This window comes from Lontra canadensis, unplaced genomic scaffold (assembly GCF_010015895.1).
Source record: "Lontra canadensis isolate GAN:19392208 unplaced genomic scaffold, GSC_riverotter_1.0 scaffold92, whole genome shotgun sequence".
Taxonomy (NCBI): Eukaryota; Metazoa; Chordata; class Mammalia; order Carnivora; family Mustelidae; genus Lontra; species Lontra canadensis.
The window spans coordinates 2,421,869-2,446,409 of record NW_022631086.1 but is presented as its reverse complement, the minus strand read 5'-3'; positions in this window follow the sequence as shown (position 1 = coordinate 2,446,409).

Sequence of the window (24,541 nt, the reverse complement as noted above, 5' to 3'; positions counted from 1 at the left end):
CCACACCAGTTAATATAACAAGGTTTAATTTGAAGAATTGTCCATTAGGGAACTGAACATTTAAATAGGTAGGACTAGTGATTCACAGAGAAGGTAATTGCAGGACCTAGGTTCACCTCTATGGATGGGATAAAAGAGAAAACACCGGGATTATTAAATTTAGAAGTTAACAGTAGAGATTGTGGAGTCAAGACCCAGACCTGTGAGGAAGAGGGCTCTCTTGCTGTAATTAGTGGCCTCAAAACTATGAGAGAGCACCCACAGAATGTGTGAGGCCTGAAGGTTACAACATGAATGAATGAAAATCTCTGCTCTTGAGATGCTTACTGGGTAATGCGGAAGATACTAATGTATGTGAAGGCAATTTACAAACTTCAAAGTATGGCAAAAAACTAAATTTCTATTGTGGTTATTACATTTCATATGTATATCTATCATGATCATTCAAATAAGATATTCTGGGGCAGCCTGGATTACATAGCTTTTGTCCCATTTCTAAAACCACATGTTAAATGTAGGACTTGATTTTTGGTTTGAAATATACAATAATCAACTACAATCCTACATAGGCCAATTAGCTTCTAAAGCTACCTGATGAGGACCTAGACTTATCAAAACTAACACCAACGTTTCACAGTCCCCACATTGCTGGTATTCAAGATCTGTTAATTCCAATCTAACTTTCCTGAGTTGAGTTCAGATGGTTCTAGTGACTACCTTAGCTTCTTGGGGGCTGGACCAGGTACAGTTGGGAGGAGAGGGAGAGTGTTGCTTTATCATACCTTTTGAGATATTTTAGGCACACTGAGCAAGGACTGAGTCATCAAATACAGGGTAGAAAGTACACAGTTCTACTGTTGGTGATTCTATATTTTGTTTCATGGGCAAGGCTTTATGGTTTATTACAAAAACTTTAAAGTCAGAAAAGAGTTCATCAAGAGTCCACAAGTTACATATACTTACAGGGAGAACATAATTGCATATTAATCTTTCTCAGCTCTGCTTGTACACAGGTGACAAAATCATCATTTGTGTTTCAGTTGATTATGAAAGAACATGAAACCTGAGTATGAAATTATGGGCACGGAGAATCCTTCCTCTTGATTTAAGATAACAGTCTTTTGCTTCACCATTTCATTCTATAAATGAAACAATTCCCATAAATGTTACATAAATACTCTGCATTTTGTCAACCAAGAAATATTCTGCAAATATCTGCAGCCAGGATCTCTCCCTGTAATTAGCTTCTCATTATGCAGCTCACCCTTCAATCCACTCAAACCGTCCTTTACACTAATTGCATAATATTTCATTATTAGCAGAATGTGCCATGGCACTCTCGCCATTTAACAAAAGCTGGATTCTTGATCCAGACCTTTTGTAAAATAAAGCACATTGCCTGGCACATAGCACTTATGAAGTTTGGGTTGATGTATCAACTAATGTTCTCATTAAAACACGCATGTGACATCTTATCTCACAGTGATGTATTACTCAATAATACGTCTCAGACATAGTACTTCTCTGGATTTCTCATTCTTAACATTTAAAACTATAAATAAATGACAAGGAAATTACTTGTGAAACTTAATGATATGACTCATCAGAAGTTATAAATTATAAAGATAGTCATATTTAAAGTATTTATGGTCCTTTTGCAATTATTTTCATCTTCCCAAGAGCAATTTTATGATTGATAAGAGTAATACTTAGTAATAAACCTTTTGGAGTCTTTCCTGTGTGACCAGTCATGTGTTAAAATCTTTACATGATTAACTTCACTTCACAAAACATATTTACGAGTAAGATCCTGTTATTATTCCCATTACAGATTAGAAAATCTAGGGTTTAGAGGTGCTAAGTAAATCACTAGAAGATACCCTGTTAGTACATGGGAGAGTTGAGATTCAAGGCTGGGTCTTTCTGGCCCTAAATGTTTTCAGAAGTAGATGTGAGTTGGAAAGGAAAGACATATGTTAAAACAATTGGAAAGTGGAGTCTAAAATTTGGAAAAGGAGTAACTTGAACAGTCTTGAATCAGAATTAGAAACAAAGACAAAAATTTCCAGTCCTGTGTAATGTGAGTAGTAGATACTGATAATGAATATTCAGTATCAGGAAGGGAAATTCTGCAAGATTTTGACTGCCTACCACCTGTCTGTAGGGGAACCAGGCCCTTCCAATCCTGTCTGGTGCTGGTGGGGCTGTCAACCACATTTCCCCCTTCATCTTACAGATGGATATAAAATGGCTTCTATTTGACCAAAGAACTCACTCCTTCTGGGGTGCCTGGGTGGCTCAGTCGGTTAAGTGTATGCCTTCAGCTCAGGTCATGAGCCCAGAGTCCTGGGACTGAGCCAAGTTTTGGCTCCCTGCTCAGTGGGGAGTCTACTTCTTCTCCCTCTGCCCCTCCCCCGGTCATGCTTTCTCTCTCTCTCTTTCTCTCAAATAAATAAAACCTTTTTAAAAAATTAATTAATTAGGGCACCTGGGTGGCTCAGATGGTTAAGCATCTGCCTTCGGCTCAGATCATGGTCCTGGTCCAGGGATCATGCCCTGCTTTGAGTTCCCTGCTCAGCAGAGAGCCTGCTCTCCTCTCCCTCTGCTGTTGCCCCTGCTTGTGCTCTCTCGCTCTCTGAGAAATAAATAAATGAAATTTTAAAAAGCAAAAAACAGAAAAAAAAAACCTCTCTCCTTCTGCCACCCATACACACAGGCGTGTGTACACACACACACACACACACACACACCAGAACCACAGAGATCCATTCAATGATCAGGCACCTGATTGATACCGGGTTATCAGTCTTGTGGTGTTGGTATTTGCATTTGCACTCCTGGATAGGAAGCCGTTTCTCTGGTTGTTGCTACTGAGACGCTGTGAATCTTAAGCGGTGGATGGCTATCTTGCTTCGCCCCATAGAATGAGATCATCACTTCAGAGGGAAGCAGAGATAAGGCAGAGCTGATAATATTTTTTCAGTTCCAGAACTCGTGCCAGAGCTACACTTGACTTTCCAGTCCTGTGAACCAACAAGTAGCTTTGAGCCATTTTGAGCTTTTTGGCCCATTCCTTGGAATAAAGTTTTCTAACAGCAATTTGTTCTCTAGAGTGGATATTAGAAAGGATAAACTTTAAATGATAAATTTCGGGGCGCCTGGGTGGCTCAGTGGGTTAAAGCCTCTGCCTTCAGCTCAGGTCATGTTCCCAGGGTGCTGGGAACATCGGGCTCTCTGCTCAGCAGGGAGCCTGCTTCCCCCTCTCTCTTCTGCCTGCCTCTCTGCCTACTTGTTGTGATCTCTGTCTGTCAAATAAATAAATAAATCTTTAAAAAAAATAAATGATAAATTTAGCTAAGTGCAGGTGTGGTCACAGTAGAGACAGTGTCTTTACTTTGAAGGTAGACATTCTTGTGATGCATAAGAAAAATGAGTTAATCAAATGTTTCTCCCAAACCCTGCTAGGTACTCTGCATAGAGGTGTTAATTCTATGACTGACTGGATGTCTTTTTAGATTTCTTTTTCTTTTTTTAAGATTTTATGTATTTATTTGACAGAGAGAGAGACAGTGATAGAGGGAATACAGGCAGGGGGAGTGGGAGAGGGAGAGCATGGTCCCTGCTGAGCAGGGAGCCTAAACCCAGGACCCTGGGATCATGACCTGAGCCAAAAGCAGATGCTTAAAGACTGAGTCATCCAGGTGCCCCTCTTTTTAGATTTCTTTAAGCTAGAATAATTAATCTACATATTTCCTTTGTGACATTGATATTTTTGAATTATCCAGCCAAGTTGTTCTGCATCATGTCCCACAATTAATATGTGCCCATACTTAGGATTTATCTGATTGTTTCCTCATGATTAGATTCTGTTTGAAATATTTTTCAGGCAAAAAATTTCACTCCATAGGTATCCTTTCCAATGCATCACATTAGGAAGCAAATAGTTCATTTGTCTGATTACTGTGGAGTTTGATCTCTAGGTCTTCTCTTATGAAAAGATGTCTTCCTACACTTTGCAGTTGGTAATGTTTGGGGCAATAATTGAAGACTTCAAGATTATCTTGTTAAACAAACACATCTTACCCAATGGTTTTAGCATCAGTTGGTAATTCTTGTCTGGATGAATTATTACATTGAGAATTCTAAAACAATGATTTTCTAATTCTGTAATTCCCTCTTGATCTATTAGCTGGTATTCTTTTGTAAAGAAGACAATTCTTTCTTTCCTTCCCTGCTTAAAAAATTAGGAACTCACATTATTTTTTTTTCTCATTTTTTAAATTTTTATTATTTTTTATTTTTTTATAAACATATAATGTATTTTTACCCCCAGGGTACAGGTCTGTGAATCCCCAGGTTTACATACTTCACAGCACTCACCATAGCACATACCCTCCCCAATGTCCATAACCCCACCCCCCTCTCCCAACCCCCCTCCCCCCAGCAACCCTCAGTTTGTTTTGTGAGATTAAGAGTCACTTATAGTTTGTCTCCCTCCAATCCCATCTTGTTTCATTTATTCTTTTCCTACCCCCAAACCCCCCATACTGCATCTCTACTTCCTCATATCAGGTAGAGGAACTCACATTATTTTTAAAACTTAATATCTTATAATAAATTCTTTTGATTAATTTTTAAATTCAAAGCCACCCATATTTTACCTGTAATAACCCCTGGATCTTGTGCTTATATGTTTTAATGAATTTTCTAATTTTGTGGCAAAACAAAATGTTCTATCCTCTTCTCATAATTTCCTTGCTTTAATTTGCAAAGATATGTTCATTGCTGCTGGAGTTCTCACTGCCTCTAGACTATGTGTGGGGTGTGTGTGTGTATACACAGACAGACAAATATATATGTGTTATATGTATATATATAGAGAGAAAGAGAGAGAGAGAGAGAAAAGTGAATAAGAGATAGTTCACACTGATTTCTCAAGGTCAAATTCAACATATAAGATTCTTCATCTCCATCCTCAATTTCATATTTGTGTCTTGTTCAACAATGTCAACACACTTACTCACTGACTCTATTTTACAATAAAATTTTTCTCCCCCAGTGATATCACTTTCAACAATAAACAAATCAAGTAAACTTCACAATTTCTAGGCAGTTATTTCTATCCTAAGCATATATTCCACTCGGGATACCATCAGAGTACTATATTCAAAAGTTACTTTGGGGACAACTGGTTGACTCAGTCAATTAAGCGACTAACTCTTGACTTTTGGCTCAGGTCATGATCTCAGGGCTATAAGATTGAGCCCTGAGATGGACTCAGTGCTCAGCGCAGGGCAGGGGGGAGGGCGGCAGGGGGATGGGCAGGGAGGGGGGAGTCTGCTTGAGAGTGTCTCTCTCCCTCTCCCTTTGCCCCTCCCCTCACTCATGCTCTCTCTCTCTCTCAAATATATAAACAAAATCTTTTTAAAAAGTTATTTAATTTTATCCTTTATTGTTATATTATTAATTTGACGTAGATGTAGTTTCCTTTTTTCCTAAATGTGTTCTATTTTTCTTTTTCCCCTGGTTCTTATGGATCTGCTTTTATTTTTTGACTGCTAAAGTACTAACAATATTGAAAAGTAAAGATTATATGAAAAGATATGACAGAGAAATTTCTTTCTCTGATCTCTTTTCTCACAACCCTTTTGTTCTCAGTGATGCCATTCATTTTGGATATATCCTTCCTTCCTAGGCTGCTTTTCATACAAAAACCTAATTCATACATTTTCTCTTCCTCTCCATTTTATATAATTTTATATAAAATATACAAAATATAGGTATTGTATATGCAAACATAGTATATATATATACAAGAATATAATTATTTCCAACTTGATTTTTTTTCACTTAACAGTGTATTTTAAAAGTCACTCCATATCATATGTTCATAGAACTCTTTCTACTTTTTTTTTTCAGTTGCAGAGTTTTCCATTGTGTGGACTTAACATACTTTATTTAACTATTCTATGTATGAGCAATGAGACATTTCCTCTACTTTGCAGTTAGACATAATGCCACAGTGAACAAAGCTGTTCACATATTTTGGTATTGTTGAAATATATCTTTAGCATAAATTCCTAGAAATAAGATCATTGAAGCAATGGGTAAATTAATGTGCTGTTTAATGAGTTATTACCAAATCTTCTCTAAATAGATTTTACCGGGGTACCTGAGTGGCTCAGTGGGTTAAGCCTCTGCCTTCAGCTCAGGTCATGATCTCAGTGTCCTGGGATCTGTCCCGCATTGGGCTCTCTGCTCAGCAGGGAGCCTGGCCTGCTCCTGGCCTCCCTCCTCTCTCTCTGCCTGCCTCTCTGCCTACTTGTGATCTCTCTCTCTGTCAAATAAATAAATAAATAAATAGGTAGATTTTACCATTTTGGATATCTACCAGTAATGTATGATAGAACCTATTTCCCATAGCCTTAGTAACAGTATGTAATAAAGTTTTTGAATTTTGAGGCTATACCATCATCACAAATGGTACCTGTTCATTTTTAATTTGCATTTCTGTTACTAAGAGTGAGGTTGAACATCTTTTCACATGTTTACGAACCATTTATAACTTTCATTGCGTGTGTGTGTTTTTGTGTGAGAAAGAGAAAACTATTTGTGTACTTTGTCCATTTTCTCTGATTTTTCTACGTTTTCCTCATATTTTAAGCCATGTATGGATTAGGTATTTATAACACACCTTGTAGGTTAATTCTTGCAGTCTGTCATCTCTCTTGACTTCGCTTGTCCTGTTTTTGTTTTTGTTTTGCTATGGACTGTTTATTTATTTACTGTTACCATGTATCTTGAACTTCAGTTTGGCTCTCAAATTCTGTCCAGAGTTATTTCCCAAGGAAAACCTATAGCTGTGACCAAAAGACATGGGATCAAGGTGTTCTGTTTTTTTTTTTATTTTTCCTTGCTTGTTATTTTTATGAAATCTTCATCTATAAAGTTCAGTCACTATAATAGAGTTTTTATTCAATGTGTCTAGAATGCTGTCCACACACAGAGAAGCATTTTTTAATTCTGGCCTGAGAACACATCACGGGAGTACATGGCCATGGAGAACTAAAGCAATTTCCATTGATTACTCAAATAATTCACTCAAGTAAATAAATGTTTTATGAAGATTATTAAATTGTTTCATTGAATTTTCGTAGCAAACACCAACATGTTTCATCACTACATCATTTATTTTTTATTAAAAAAGTACTTTAGGAATATGATGGAGTCCTTAAAAACTATGCCATGCAAAATGGATATTTGTACCTGCAAGTATGCAGGTATAAAGAAATAGTCATTTCCATCAGAACAGTGGTTTTTCACAAAAGATGGATTTAATGAAACTAGTTTCCTTTCCTCTGTCATTCTCTTGACAATTTTTAATGTATGTTATGGGTTCATCTAAGTAATTTCGTGAATTCCTTTCTGTGCTTTTCTGATTTGCCAATTAATTATCAAACACGAAAAACGGCATACAAAGTTAGTTAATATAGTAAACTTTGTGCCTGAATTTTTTAAAGAGTTATTTATTCATTGGAGGGAGAGAGAAAGAGACAGAGAAAGTGCAAACGGGGGGGAGGAAAGGGAGAGGGAGAAGCAGACTCCCCGCTGAGCTGGGAGACAGAGCCCAGGACCTGGAGATCATAACCTGAGCAGAAGGTAGAAGCTTAACTATCTGAGCCACCCAGGTGCCCTTGTGCTTAGATTTTTTTTTAATTCCATGTTAAATACTTGGATCTATGACAGTATCAGCATGAGCAGAAAAGTTGAATAAAACTAATCCCAGAAGACCCGGTGAACCTAGAAAAATCATTTAGAACATTCTTTTTAACTGTACAGCTTTCAATTTGATTCCAAAATATAACCACTGTTATCATAGACATTTTGAAATAAAAGAAAAAGATGAAAAATATCCCCCTGTTCCAACATAATTAAACATAGAAGAGTGTTGTCATTTTGATATAGCTAATCTATTAGTACATATGTAATTGGAGATTTTTTACACACATATTATTTTTTTACACATACGTATCCTGCTTTATGTTTCTTTATTTATAATACAATATATTTTATTTCATTGGATGTAAAATGACACATAACATCTCTGTATTTTTTTCAGTATTTTAAATTGAATTTACTCTTTAATTCAATGGCAATATTTTCATTTGAATCTTTAAATATTTGGAAGAATAGTTATAGAAGACAAGAAAGTACAATTAAAATTTTAAATAGCAGATACATTGATTAGGAAAACTAAGTGCCATATTTTGTGTGCTTAGTCTCATGTGATATAATTAAAAATAAAAAATGTAGACCTGAATGATTGGCCAATTTGCATATTCTTCAATAGTTAATGGTAATGTTTATTTTTCTAGACCACATATATTTAAATATTAGCTTTCATATCTCAATCATTTTTGTTTAGCTCATATGCTTACTAGCTCCCCCGTAATTATATGGTCTAGTCTAAGATATGTTAAGAAGAAAATCAATATTTTCTATTCTTGAGATATTTTTACCTCAATAGAACAGTAAACAAATAGAATTTTTTTCATAACATATGTAAATTTTTTTTTATTTTACCTAAGGACTTATCACTGGGATCAGAGAAATTACTTTTTATTCATTAAGTGAGAACATGATGCATATTAATAAATTGATGAGGACTCAGGATTACATTTGGAGAGTTTGTCCAGGGCAGAAAGTATCAGCAAATATCACTGAAAGAACACACCAAAACCGGAATCAAAGAAAATGAAGTTTGAACTCCAATTTGGTATCACCAAAGCCCTTTGCAAACTGTCGACAATCCTTCCTTTTAAAACCATTTTCCTGGTGGGGCTGCCATGGCACAGCATTCTTCTGGTTCTCTTGCTTTTCCTACTTTCCTTCCTCTTTTGGCTCCTTGTAGGTGCACTACTGTCCCGATATCTCCTCCAAATATGCTTATAGCCATCATTGTTCTTCAGATTAGAATTCTCAACTTGGTAGGAAGGAAAAGAAAAATAATTATGATACCTCTTTAAAAGGAATTACAAAGACTTTTGTAAACTAATCTCTTTTTTTAAAAAGATTTTTTATTATTATTATTAATTTATTTTTTAATTTTTTAGAAAGAGAGAGAGTGCACTCTCCCAGGAGCAGAGGAGGGTCAGAGAGAGAGAGTCGTTTAAGTAGACTCCCCAGAGAGCTGCTTGGAGCTCCACAAGGGCCTGGATCCGCAACCCAGGAGATCGTGTCCTGAGCTAAAACCAGAAATCAGACACTTGATCCACTGAGCCATCCAGCTGCCCCGTACACTAATCTCTTAATACCATGTTGAAAATTCAGAATACAGTTTCCTTCTGCCCTGTGTTTCTGTTCAGCCAAGCCCCAAGGAGGTTCCTTTGTCATGCTTTGCTCCCATTTCTCCTTCATTTCCTTTCCAGCTGCCACAATCCAGATCCTTATCCCCTGACTCTAATTAGTGATATTCTTCTGGTTTCTTCTCCCAAGCGTTGTCTATTCTGCTGCCTGATGAGTTTTCCTAAAATACGTCCTTCATAGTAACTTTCTTGTTTGCAGTCCTCAAAGATTCCACATTACTTATTGCATCATGTGTACTCCTCGTCCTGAAGGCCCTCTGCTCCTGCCTTCAACTTAACTTTCTGGAGTCTTTCTTTCTTTCTTTCTTTCTTTCTTTCTTTCTTTCTTTCTTTCTTTCTTCTTTTTTTCCCCCCTGCACTGTATCCCATCTGTGCTTTCTTTTGGCTTGTCACTTACTGCCTGGGTTGCCCTTTCTCTGCCGCTTTTTACCTTCAAATATTTAATGCCAGGTAAAGTCTCAATCCAGGCAGTGGTGGGGCGAGTTTTATAGTATTTATAAACATATGTTTAGGGATGCCTGGGTGGCTCGGTCAGTTAAGCATCTGCCTTCAGCTCAGGTCATCATCCCAGGGTGCTGGGATTGAGTCCCACGTTGGGGTCCTTGCTCCACAAGGAGATGGCTTCTCTCTCTGCCTGCCTCTGCCACTCCCCCTACTTGTGCTCGTGCTCTCCCTCTCCCTCCAACAAGTAAATAAATAAACTCTTTTAAAATAAAATAAATAAATAATAAATAAATAAATAATAAATAAACATGTGTTTACATATATCATTAATTGGGTATGGCTATGAATTAGGATATCAAATTCCATCCACAATTGTTTATTTTTTACAGATTGGGTGCTGTGGGCCATAAGAATATTAATTTTATCCGTATTCTTGGGGAATGTCCAGTCTAGATCTGTGCTGCTCAGTAGGGTAGTCAATTGCCACCCAGGGCTATTCAGAACTTCAAAATATGGCTAATGTGACTGAGGAATCGAGTTTTGAATTTTATTTAATTTTGATTAATTTACATTTAAATTTAAAATCTGAAGCAGTGTAAAGGGTTTTTCTGTTAAACACAAGTGTATTATTTTGGCAGACATATATTGTACTTTAATTGTTGCATCACATAAATATTACTGCATTGCAGGGTGTGTGTGGGGTGGGCAAGAGTGCTAGGTGTCCTTCGTAGTATTACAAATAAATCCATCATCCCTCCAGTCAGTATTAACAGAATGACTCAGTACAAATGTTTTCTATGCCCTGATGTAACATTGGATTGTGTTTATTTCAATTTTTAATACTCTAAGTTACTGTGATATCTACTTAACTGTAATTAGCAATATAATGAGAATACTTACACTATTTAATTATAATTAAATAATTTTTCTAATTTAAAAATAAACATGGTCATAATTTTAAAATTTAAATGAAGGTATATTATTGATCTAGAATCAAGATCACCACAAGCTAGCACTGTGCTGGGAACAGTTAGAGAGCAAGAGAAACTAGAGGGAAATAGGTCTCAAATCTCCCAAGGAGTGGCAATTAGAATTTGCCCCAGCAGAACGAAAGGAGAAACTGTTGTGTAAAAGATTTTTAAAGATAATAAAGTGGATAATATGAACAGGTAGTTTTAGCAGATACATAGTGAATTTGATAATAACTCTCTTTCCAAGGGTAAAAAGTTGAAAAGGAACCAACAAAATTAGTCACCTAAAATTAGAATTAACAGTCCAATCAGGGGCGCCTGGGTGGCTCAGTTGGTGGTTAAACACCTGCCTTTGGCTCAGGTCATGAAGCCTGGGTCCTGGGATCGAGCTCCAGATCAGATCCCTGCCCAGCTGGGAGTCTGTTTCTTCCTCTGCCTCTCCCCCTCATTCTCTCTTTCTCAAATAAATAATAAATATCTTTAAAAAAATAGTCCAATCACAACAAAATATTAAAACTTTAACAGAATCTGAGCTTGTAACTGTAGCCTATTAAAGAAACATTAAATGACTTGGATTTTTGTATGAACAGGGAAAATCATTTTGAAAGGAAATATATAAAAGGAGTTATTATTTCAGAGAGGTAGCTTTTGTTAGAAAATATTAAAGAGATATTTTATGAAAAAGGAAATATCTGCATCTTAGCCAGCAAACAGCCATAATAGAAGAGCTTTCTAACAGCATCATTGATTAGCTGGACCTAAACTGGATGTCCTTTTCTTTCCCTTTAGTTGAGTGTTACAATAAAGGAGATATGGTACAATTAGCACAGTGGGCATATTTTATCTAAGGACTTCCAAAGATACAAAGAAAGGTCAATTCATAGCTGCATGGAATAGATACCTCTGAATCTCCTTTATCTCCAGAGAAGAATTTTAGCTAAATTCTAAAAACTAAAAACAAAAAACTAATTTCCCAAGGAGTGGCAATTAGAATCATCATGATGACAGAAGCTCTAGCATCTTGGAATTTTACAAGAGATTTTTTGTTTCCATCATGATGACAGTGCTCTAGCATCTTGAAATTTTACAAGAGATTTTTTGTTTCCTTCTTCCTTTATTCCATTCTATGATTCTACAAAATGTCTCATGAATCCACCTGTTCAGTGTATGTGGCAGTAGACTATGAGTCACTTCCAGTTTGGGGAACTATTGGAGAAATGCAAGATGAGGAAATCCAGCGATCTTGAGTTCCAGGCCCATGGTGATGAGTTGAGTTGTGGGGGAGTTTTAAAAAGATTTACTGTACTACTAATTCCAATTCAAGATTTTTTCAAAACTAAGACATGCTTGCCAAATATTTTATAAATAAAGACAAAAAATGGCAGTATGGTTTATATTCTTTCACTGACATTACACTATAAATGAATAATATAAAATTGAAGCTCCAAGGAAAGGAAAACCTTTGTGACTAGGTAGAGATGTATGGTAACTTACATCAAAATTAAAACTGCACATAATACAAAACAACAATAAAGATTTTACACACCTTTATGAACCAATGTCAAAGCATTCTAACTGTAATTGACAATGTTATATAAATTGATTGCAGAAACACAAGAAAAATTGGAAGAATGCTTTGTTGATGTTAACTTAGAGTTGATTTTTAATTTATGCAACAGTCTTTGCATTTAATGTTAGCAATCCTGAGTTGACATAAAAGTTAGGGAATATACTTAATGAATAGGCTAATTTTTTAAAGTCAAGCTAATTTTTTTAAAAAAGATGAACCAGTTTTGTTAACATGGATATAAATATTAAAGGAAAATAACTTTTTTGGTACTTCATTTAATTATCAGAAACTTTTACTTGTGTTTGGAACAACTTGAATATGTTTTCAACTTTACCTTTTCAACTGTAATTTTATAAAATCTAAATGCAGATTAAGTATTTCTGATGAAAATTTTGCATCTGTATTGAGACTTCTGACAAGTGTAAAATATACACTGGATTTCAAAGACAAAATAAATATGTAAAATACCTCATAATAAATATTTTATATTGATCACATGTTGAAGTGATAACATTTTGGATACATTTTCTTCGGATAACATTTTCTTAACATTGGGCTAAGAAAACATGTTATTAAAATTAATTCCACTAGTTTCCTTTTTTTTTAATGTGACTACTAAAACAATTTTAAATTACCTAATTTCTACTGGACAATATTGCTATGGGCAACTCATATTCTGACTATGTATTATTATTAACTCCTTAGTATCAGTTAGTATTTTAAGGTGTCTCATTCATGGTCCCTACAAAATTATATTCTATTTGAAATTAGAGATTGAATTTTTTTTCTCCTTCGTTTATGCACCTTTTATTGAGAGCTTGCCCAGAGGACAGAGTGTAAAGTTAATACATGTTCCTGTGTACAAGGAATTTACAGTTGCACGGGAAAACATATATAAATAAATAAATAATCAAAATGCAGAAGCAAAAGAGCTAAAAGATATGGGGGTGCCTGGGTGACTTGGTAGGTTAGTAGCTTAAGTGTCTGCTTTGGCTCAGGTCATGATCCCTGCATTGGGCTCCCTGCTCAGCAAGGAGACTGCTTCTCCCTCTCCCTCTCCTGCTCTTCCTGCTTCTGTGTGCTCTCTCTCTCTCTCTCAAAATAATAAAATCTTAATGAAATAAAATGAAATCTTTTAAACAAAGGACCCCTCTACCCCCTAGCAGAGGAAATGACTGAAATACCCACTCCAACACTCCAGCAAGCACAGAAAGTCCTTAGTTAAATGGCTTTGTGACTAATATTATAAATGGAATTTGAACTTTTGAGTGTAGAAAGGAGTCAGAGCCGTGGGGAAAACGCTAGTGGAAAAGAATACCAATCATCTAATGGAAGATGAAGCAAGAACTGTGAGAGAAAAGGAATTAAGTTACATCCAGTGGCCTTGGAGGAAAGTCTTCAGTTTCCCATGAAGTTCCTGCTGAGAATGAAGGATGTGATGCAGAGACTCCTAGGTTTGTCGTAGAATTTGGGAGTGACCAAATACATAGTAATGTGAAAGCATGCATCTCTCATCACATCTGCCTTTTCCAAAAGACCTTCTTTACCTTGCTGTGCTGTTTGAAGCAAGGACCATCTCTTTAGAGGTGGAGAGAAAGCCTGTCTCAGAAGTGCTAGGCTGAGGGCTCTCTTTGCTTCTGCTTTGGCGCCCTCACGTGGTCATTTGAGCACTGGGTGTTATTTTTTTAAAAAAAGGAAAAAGAAAAAAGACTATTATCTACACAATCCGCTTTGCAATTACACACCATTCTTCCATTAATTAGTTTTTGCCAAATATGTCACTAAGATTGCCCCTTTGAGGATCAAGCTTTTGGTAAGTTAATCCAGGGAGTTTGTCTTTCTAAATAAATGGAGGAAACTACCACTTTTAAAGTAGATTTTTTTTTTTTATGTTAGGCATTACAAGACCTATAAGGAGTGATAAAGTGCTGATCTTGGGCTAATTGAGACAAAGAACTGGATCATTAGTCTGTTGAAAATCTCTGCAGATGTTTCTGTACCACAGGAGGAAACTTGGAACTTTCATTGTCAAGTAGCATCCCTTAAATGGCCAAGGTTGACTGTTGGGGTAAATGACCACCTTCTAAATTTTTATCTACATAATGTACTTCCTTAAACTTCCTGTGGATTGTAGAGAGGGGCATCATGGGTTATTGATAATGTCTGTCCAATAGCCAATCTTAGCCATCAGCATAGGTTTCTGAATGCATAATTCTTCATCTAATTAAATATACCTAGAATGTCTCTGTTGTGACACATGCTAGCATCTTCTGTGACCAAAGGGAAATTTTTGGTTGTTAAAACTTGCACAGTATGTGGATCTATCCCGGTCATAAGAAATGAACTCAATACTCATTCTTTTCAGAGCAATCAGCTGGATTTCATGAGAAAATTTTATACCACAGTTTTACTTCTGACAAAGCATAAAATGATACCACTTTGGTGTGATGACTACAATTTTGCATTTTTTTTTAAGATTTTATTTATTTATTTATTTGACAGAGATCACAAGTAGGCAGAGAGGCAGGCAGAGAGAGGGAGAAGCAGGCTCTTTGCTGAACAGAGAGCCCGACGCGGGGCTCGATCCCAGGACCCTGGGATCATGAACTGAGCTGAAGGCAGAGGCTTAACCCTCTGAGCCACCCAGGCGCCCCTACAATTTTGCATTTATTATAACATCTTTCTCTTGAAAGTTCAATGCACTTCATAGTCTATTACTTCATTAGTCCTGACACAATGCCTCTAAGGTGGTGTGATTGTAATTCCTTCTGCAGGTTTTCAGATTTTTCAATTTAGGAGGAGAAGAGCTGCCAGGACTGGGAAATCAAGAGGCCTTGGTAAATGATGTTTGGCAGAAGGAGAAAGAATTCCAAGTAACCAACTGGGAATTAACAGATGCAAAATCCTAGTACATTAAGAAAAAAAATCCTAGAACATTGACTATATAGCTTGGTGATATTTTATACGTTGTCTAATATAAGTCCAATTTTCTAAAACAACACCATAAAACTTATGTTCCTCTCATGATAGGTTACAGAGGAAAAAGGAGAAACAATGGTATGGCAGAGTTCTGTTTTATAACTCTGATGAGCGATTTCCATAAATATTTATGTATTTCTGGGATTGTGAGATGAATCTAATTATGATTTTTTTATGAGACGGTTATTTGATCTGGACAACAATGCAACTTAAATATGTTTCCCTGTTGAAACCCTTACACTTTATTGTACTTGATTTGCCCTACTTTTAATTGGTTGTGGATGAAAAACCTTTCAACTAGGCAGACCTCATATTGAATTTGGATGAAATTGTGGCATCAAATATCAAAAGCATATTATTCATTTAATGCAAATTTGTTAAGTGTCTATCATGTGTAACTACCAACTCTCATATAATCTCTTGGAAAAAAATGATTGGGGGGCTTATATTTGTAAATCTTCAAATAAGTAATGTTGGCCTCTGTGACTAACTTTTGTCTCACTAGTAAAGCATGTAGAAAAAAGCCTGTTTTCTTTAACTCACAGAGTTTATGAAGAATCACTAAGATAATTCACTTAAAGGGCATTTTGAAATTCCAAATTCTAGTTGTAATTCACTCCATTATTGTATATTACTAGGTCAAAAAGACCAGTGAATTCAGAGAGTTGTCTCTCTTCATATGTCTCCATATAACAATAAAAAACCAAACATTTATTAGGTCTATAGCAAAAAGAGAAAAAACAATTAAGTGGATGATCTTTGGCTAGTTCACATAGTTATTTAAGAAAAGACCTTTTGTTTTACTGTATTTTATCCTCTCTGTGGTAAATGTGTGTGTCTTCTTTGCTTTAGAATTTCTTTGGGTCTAACCCAATGCTTGGCACCAACTAAGTGTCCAGTGTGTTATATTAAGTTTGTTAATATGTTAATAAACTCTTAGAAGAAACCCAAAGTGTTCCAGTAAAGGCTAAAGTGGTCATAATGGCAGTCAAAGCTATTAGTATTCATAACAACTGCAATCATGATTTTGTAATAGTCATTATTTTCATAGTATGTTGAAGTTGGTTCGGCCTTATTAAATTATAAAAAGTATTGGAATGCAGAAGAACAAATTGGTGTGGCAAGTATGTAAAGGAAGTTAACAAAATGCCAGAGAAAGCATAGCAGTGGAATGGCTTCCAGTTCATGCACCAGGAGAATGATGTCCTACCCTCAATAAAGCAATGCAGAGCTCCACCAAAATGAGACAAGATAGTAGAAACCAAAATAAATGCACTCCAGAGAAGTGAATTCATATGCACACCTGCAAAATAAAATACATTCTTCAATGGACAAGCTAATAATACATTGTAAAGGCACAGAGGAAGAATTCTGGAAAAAAGTTCATATGAATTTTGCATAAAAAGTCCAGTAAAATGAGGGATGCTTGGTTGGCTTAGTCAATTAAGCGTCCAACTCTTGATGTCAGGTCAGGTCATGATCTCAGCGTTGTAAGATTGAGCCCTGTGTCACGTTCTGCACTGTGTGTGGAGTCTGCTTAAGATTCTCTCCCTCTGCCTCTTCTCCTCCATCCCCCCGCCTCAATAAAAAAAGCTCAGTAAAATGAAATTCTAAGATGTTCAAGGGACATGACAATGGAAGTTGAGTATTCTAGGCTACACAAACTTTATTTGTAAATCTATTATAGGAGGATTGTGTTTCTGTGGGCTGGGTATGTATAAGCAAGTTAGCAAACTTAATTTTGTAATAGATTGATCTTTTGAAATCATAACTCTGTGTTTATTGTTCTTATGTCTTAAATATTAATCCTGAGGTTTCATTTTCTAAATTATTTGATTTCCAGCTCTCTGGAGTAAAATGGGCTTTTCAAATGGAAATATACTTCTATATATAAAAACACAATAATCACTATTAAATGTTCTACAAAATAACTTCCGGCTTACATTTTTATCACATTAATTATGTAGAAATAAGTCCAAATTCTCTAGCATGCCATCCAACATCCCCAAATATGTACATATGCCAAATACATATTCCCGGTTCATTTCCAAACATTTACTCCTGCTTCCCCATATTTTTCTGTCATCCATAACTGGCTTACAACATAATAGCTTTCATCAAAGCTTTCTGCTCTTCCCCAACAAAAACAAACAAACAAACAAACAAAATTCAAATGACAACAATAAACTGGGTCAGACACACAGCACAGGCTATGTGAATTCCTTGAGATTTGACATTTTGATTTGTGGTTGCATCTCTGTTGGCTCCATGTTTCACACTCTGGTTTCATTTTGAATCATAACCAGCCATGTTCAGAAGTCACCAAGTTGGAGCTAATGAGATATTATGAACTTCCCCTTGGGGAAGTTCTTTATGGGACACATAAAACAAAGTTGACAACCAGGGATCAATTCTTTGGTAATAAAAACCCAGTGAGATGAGATGTTTTGTAAAGGACTAGAGGGTTACATGCAGGAATCAGATGTACATGGTCTGAGGGATGTTGTGGTGGCAGAAACGACATGAATTGGGCAATTACTGGGCATGGTTCTCAGATTTCTGAGTGACAGGGAGGATATTATTCCTAGTAAGGTAGATAAGAAAATGAGGAAGAGGAGAATATCAGTGGAAAGAATTACTTGGTCTTCTGCCTGGACACCCAGGGAGAAATGGATAATAGAATTCTAAAATTGTAGAGATGGTTTGGGAAAGACAATGCAATTGTGCATTCCTAAATCAAGACAGTTAACCTTCTAAGGGAGTAGGATTTAGGCTCTAAAATCCACAGCACTATAAAAACAACAAAACAGGAATGATTTCTGGAGGCCCCACATTATAAAACATTCCCATTAGTGTTAATAATTGAGAAGGAAAGAAACCATATAATATTAAGAAAAATATTATGGCTAATAATTTCAGCCTATTCCTACAAGATTATTAAGAACGCAACATAATTAATTACCTCCATATGTATGAAGACTGAAATTCATCTGAGAAATATTAGTTACTTTCGAAGTGTCTTTTGCTGTTTTAAGCACTGGGACTCTCGGGTGGGCAAAGGAGATTGAAACAACACGTTGTAAAGGTTAATGCTGAGGGCTTCCATCTGGAATTACACTGGGTTGGCTCTGAGGCTCTGTTTCACCTTTTCTGGCTGCTGGGGAGTCTGTTTTCTCATCTGCAAAGTGGAGATTGTTAATACTTCACAGAGCGGTGGATTATTATAGAACAAATGTTGGAAACTGTCTAACATGCTTGGTAAGATGGAAAATAAATGGTCCTGTCTTAGACCGAGGGTTTAGGACATCTGTCTATTTGGGAAGGTTTCAAAAAATTTTTTCAGCTTCCTGAGAGATAGTGACCTAACTTGCTCTCCTTTTATATGTTGGCCTGTATACTGTGCAGGGGCTCCTCTCTCCCTTCTCTTCTGAATCATCCCCATTTGTAGCTTGAGATTTTTCTTCTGCATAATTTGTAACTCATGCTTAAGTCAAGTTTTTAAACTGCCTCAAGACTATTTTATCTAGACCATTTGGCTTTACTGTTCTAACAACCCAAAATAATTTAACTGGCATAGTCAGCTTGTGATGAGAATGTTCAGAAATATTTAAAAACCAGCTGCATTGAAGTACACCTTATGTACCTTAAAATTCATCCGATGTAAGTGAATAGCTTAATGATTTTAGTAATTTAGAGTTGCATAATCAGTACTATAGTCGTGTTTTCAAACACTTCTATCGCCCTCTCCCAAAGTCTGTTAATTCCTTTTGCAGTTAAAGCCAGCTTCTACAGCCAGCCTTGGTTCTACAGTTAAAGCCAGCTTCTACAGCCACCAATCTCTCTTATCTCTAGCAGTTTGCCTTTTAACATTTTAAATAAATGAGATCACACAATATGTAGATTATTGCTCTGGCTTCATTCGCGGAGCATACTGTTTTGGGGATTCACCATGCTGTGACATGTATCAGTATCTCTCTTCTTTTTTAGTGCTGTACAGATTTCATTGAATGGATACAGTATATATATTTTTATTTATTCATATACCAATCGATGGATATGTGGATAATTTTCACTCTGGGTTTAGATGAACAATGCTTCTATAAACATCGGTATACATGTCTTTGTGTGAATAAATGTTTTCATTTCCTTGATAGAGTCCAAGGATTGGAATTGCTGGGTCAAATGGTAATTTATGTTTAACTTTATAAGAAACTGCCAAATTATTTTCCAAAGTGGCTATGTGCAATTCCTGTCAGTAAAGTAATAAGACTCAGTTTCCCATATCCTCACCAATGCAGGATATTTTCGTTTTTTTAATTATAGCCATTCTAATACATGAGAAGTCATTAGTGATTCTTGTACATTTCATTGTGATTTGATTTTGCATTTTCCTAATTACCAATGAGTTACAGCATTTTATGTTCTTATGTGGTTATTAACAACGTGCATATCTTCTTTTTCTTTTCTTTTTGTGGAGACAGTGTATTTAAATCTTTGACCATGTTTTATTTAAGCTCTTTGTTTTGTAATGGAGTGGTAAGTAAACACATTTTTAAATAGTAAACTCTAAAAACACTGGCATTCTACTGAGCCACCACTCAAGGAGAAAAAAAATCACAGTTATGTGGAGAATTTTAGCAAAATTAAATTAGAAAAGGATTGTATTTCCCGGGTATAGGATGCCTGGGGGAATTCTGATTGAGTTAGTTCAAGGATTGAACCTCACCTTCCTTATGGTCTGGCATCTTTCTGTAGGCTTGCAAGCTGGCAGAGATGCATCTCTAGGCATCACTTCCATATTCCAGACAGAAATAAAGGAGAAAGATACAAAACCAAAGACCTTGATGCCCTGATTTGGTCTGTTTTTATTTGAAAGCACTACTTAGTACATTTCTGCTTCTATCTCATTGAGCAGCGATGGGTCAAATAATCAGCCCAACGACTACCAAACTGAGATGGGGTGGGGATATTCATCCCAGAATAATTTGTAATAGACAACTTAATAAACATTAATTAGGAAGTGGAATTAGCTAATTATTCAGTACCCATCCCATAGAATTTTATGCTATTAAAATTACATCTAAAATAATACTTCCTATTGTAAGAAATATAGTAAGTGAGGATATGCTACAGCAAATAACGTATAAAACGACCATGTTTTTGTTTAGAAAAATCCTACCTTTGGAGATTTAAAGGCAAATGTATCAAAATATTAATGGTATTTACAATTTTGTAGGGAAACTAAGTAGAATGGTAATTTCCCCCTAATTTTGTTACTTATCAGTTTTTCTTTGCTGAATTTGAAATACTTATATTTGTCAGAAAAAAATATTACAACATTTCAACCAAGTAAACTTAAAGAAGTGACAGACCTAACATTGACATAGAGTTTTCCCTATGGTACCATTGTAGGTATTAGAAGAAACAAGGTGGGAAGAAGATTCATATTTGTGTCTTGCCCAGGAAGTTGAGTGGACATGCTGTAGTTAGTAATAAAATGTATGAAGACATGGAGAATCTATGTAAGAGGAAGGAAAACCAGGTACCAGGAAGTAAGATTAAGAACAGAAAAGAAAATGAGAGAAAAAGCCATGCTTGGCTATCTTTACTACTTCAATGGGTTATTGTCTCTCAGACAACTCAATCATAAAGTCATTATTCTTGTTATTAGTCTCTTGGGTTTTCACTCTTTCCAAAAAATCACACATTCACAGGGAATAACTAGTGTATATTCAATTTGGTTCCTATCATTAAAGGGCTTTAGGACGTAGAAAGGGTCTTCCTTGCAGAAGAAAAAGTACAAATTTGGGATGGGTGTCACCTAGGCAGAGCACAGTGGGTCTGGTGGTAGGAGAATGCCAACAAGGTGTAAAGTCATCTAAGATGTGTGCGTTACTTATTTAGAATTCTGTAGGTTTGACACCTCTTCACGTTTCTGTATTAGCAAATAGCCTAGCATCTGGCACATATTAAGCACTGTAAAGTTTATTGAGTGAGTCAACAAGTGAATTAATGAATGCAACAATTCCCTTCTAGGACATGAGACAGGATCCTGAGACAGATCCTTAGGTACAGGACACCAAACCCGGGGGTCAGCTATGAGGCACAAAGTCAGGTCTGGAGTAGCAGTGATGGTGCTCTGATGTCAGGTCCCCCATCACAGCTCCTGATGTTTCCCCACCTCCATCCTTTCTCCTTGCCCAGGATCAGTCTTGGATCTAAAAAGAAAAATAGGATTGGGTATCCATGAGCATCGGCTGGTGTGAAGTGAGAATTAAAGAGCCAGAACTGTATACATGGACCATATTTTTTTAATTCATTGGACTGTTGAAGGGCATCTTGGCTCTTCCCACAGTTTGGGACTATGTACAATGGAATATTACACCTCCATTAGAAAGGATGGGACTTTTGTAACAACATGGATGGGACTGGAAGAGATTCTGCTGAGTGAAATAAGTCAAACACAGAAAGTCAATTATCATACAGTTTCACTTACTTGTAGAGCATTAGGAGTGACACAGAGGACATTGGGAGATGGAGAGGAGAAGTGAATTGAAGGAAATCAGAGGGGGAGATGAACTATGAGAAACTGTGGACTCTGAGAATAAACTGAGGGTTTTGGAGGGGCGAGGGGTGGGGGGGTTAGATGAGCCTTTTGATAGGTACTAAGGAGGGCACATATTGCATGGAGCACTGGGTGTGGCACATAAAAAATGAATCTTGGAACACTGGGGGGAAAAAAAACCAGAACTGGACAGATTCTGGTGTTTGTCTTCAACTTGCTTTGAAATAAATATTTAAGATAAATTTAATCTAGCTCAACTACTGAAGCAAATTTTTTCTCTTGATGTTCTTTTGATTAAGTTGTGTTACCTTCTGTATAGTCTTTGTTATATGCACTTACAGGGGAGAATTATACCCTTCAACATATGAGGACACTAAGTGGCTCTTTATCAAGAAAAAGGAATGTCAAGAAATAATAATGACAAAGGACTACCGGATATTGTTGAAGATATTTGTCCAAAGAGATCTGTTAAAAGATCAAAGAAAACAGAAACCCTTGAGAACAAGGACTGTTAATCTTCCCTGAAGACCATACTCTAAATGCTAACTCTTTAGACCAGACCCTAAACTCTAAATAACTTTTGTCATCCTTTTTAAGACAACCTTCCAAAACTTAGGTACTCATATTTTTACTTACAAGCCAGAAGCATTTGGGCATAAGCCTTTCAACTACATTCTTTATTTTATGGCCACAAAATTTAATTTGTAGACAGATATTATTACAGGGGGTGATGAGGCAGATTTTACCTAGGACCTAGCTGCCATGTACTCCATACACTCAATAATACAGACTCAACTAGGTATAAAATTAAGGCCTATTTTGGCTGCTAAACCAAACTCAAGAGAAATATAATTTATCTCATAAGCTTTACTTGACTCCAAACTGCCTATTTTATTTTAAATGAATTTTATCTTTCACTTTATTTTTAGATAGACTTTCATAAATCTATATGTTAATAAGGGATTCACTAATTATTCCATTTGTATATTACACAAAAATGTCTTGGAATCTATTTGCTAAAGAATTTTTTTGGTAGTCCTTATTCATGTCCTTCTTTTTCCATACATTTGAAATTTTGGTTGAATAAGCCCTTTGATTCTCATCGATTTCTTTTTTTAGTTATATTTGATAGCCTTCAGGCTGCTTTTCTTGCTTTTGATATATAGAAAGAGATAAACAGATATAAATATACAGATATATCAATAGACAGTTTCATAAAAATGAAAGGTATTTAATTATAGATAGGCATCAGTCAACTTATACTGATACCTACTTCTGATTCTAACTATAATTGGTAGCAAGTAGAAGATAATAGTAAACAGAGCTCTAGACCCAGATGGGAGGACTAGAATTCAAGTTCAGAAATTTCCATGACACTTTACTTGGTCGCTACAGGAAAAAAACTAAGTGTAAGCTGAATGGGATAGAAATTAAGTGGGAGTTAGTAGGGAAGAAGATGTAAAGGCAGTGAGGGGCAGTGGGAGATCCAGGAAGACAAGCCATAGAGCCAAGGATTATAGTATTTTGAAGGATGCTGAAGAAGAGAAAGACTGTTGAAGGACCACTGGCCAGGTTCAGGCTCCTGACCCTACTAGGAAGCTTATGGTTGCCTTTGAGTTCATTTTCAATAGAGTGGAGGCAACAAAAGTTTGATTGGAAGAGTTTAAAGAGGAGCTGGGGAAATCGGAAAATGAGATCTGGTGCACGTCAGTTGTGAGAAAAGGACTTAGAACAATGCTCTGAGGGGACAGAAAGTCAGTGTTTTTGAGTTGTTGTTTTTTTAATTGAGGAGAAAGTACCTAAGATTATCAGGCAAAGGATCAGATGTTGTAAAGACTGAGAGATCAAAGGGTGAAAGAAAAAGAGGATTAAGACCAAGAGAAGGAGAAGTTTGGGGAGTATGGAGTGAAAGTGTACACTTAAAGAGGGACTAAGTATCCTTATCAGGAAGGCAGCAGCAAACATGCATGGTTTACAGTGGGAGGGGGAAAGAAAGGTGTGAAATAAAAGGATTGTGTAAAGTGTAAATGGTCAAACATTAGTCATTAAAATGTATTTCTCACTGAAGAGTTGATGGTAGTGGAAGATCCTTTGGTAGAAAAAGGAACAAAACATGTGCACAACAGAATATGATCTGTATCAGTTTGGTAGAAAGAAATACAGAAAGAGAGGGAGGCATAGGGAAGGAAGGAAGAAGGGAGGGGGGAGGGAAGAGAAGGTAAAAGGGAGGGAGGAATGAAGGATGGAAGAGGGCTCACGCTTCATTGAAGAAAGGCAGGAAAGAGACAGTGGGAAAATAGTTGAAGCATCTCAGCTACTTGTGAACATACTTGTGAACTTGTGAACACACTTGATTTAGAAGTGACAATAGCTGGGAGCACTTGAGTGGCTCAGTCAGTTAAGCATCCAACGCTTGATTTTGGCTCAGGTCATGATCTCAGGGTCTTGAGATGAGCCCCACTTTGGGCTCTGTGCTGAGCGTGGAGCCTGCCTTGAGAGTCTCTTTGCTCCCTCTCCTCCTCTTTTTTTTTTTTTTTTTTTTTTTTTTTAAGTAGTTTACCCTTTATTCATGTTAGGCCCGGGTCACTTAGAGCTGGTGTAGTAGGTGACAGCCTTGGTGCCCTCAGATACAGCACACTTGGCCAGA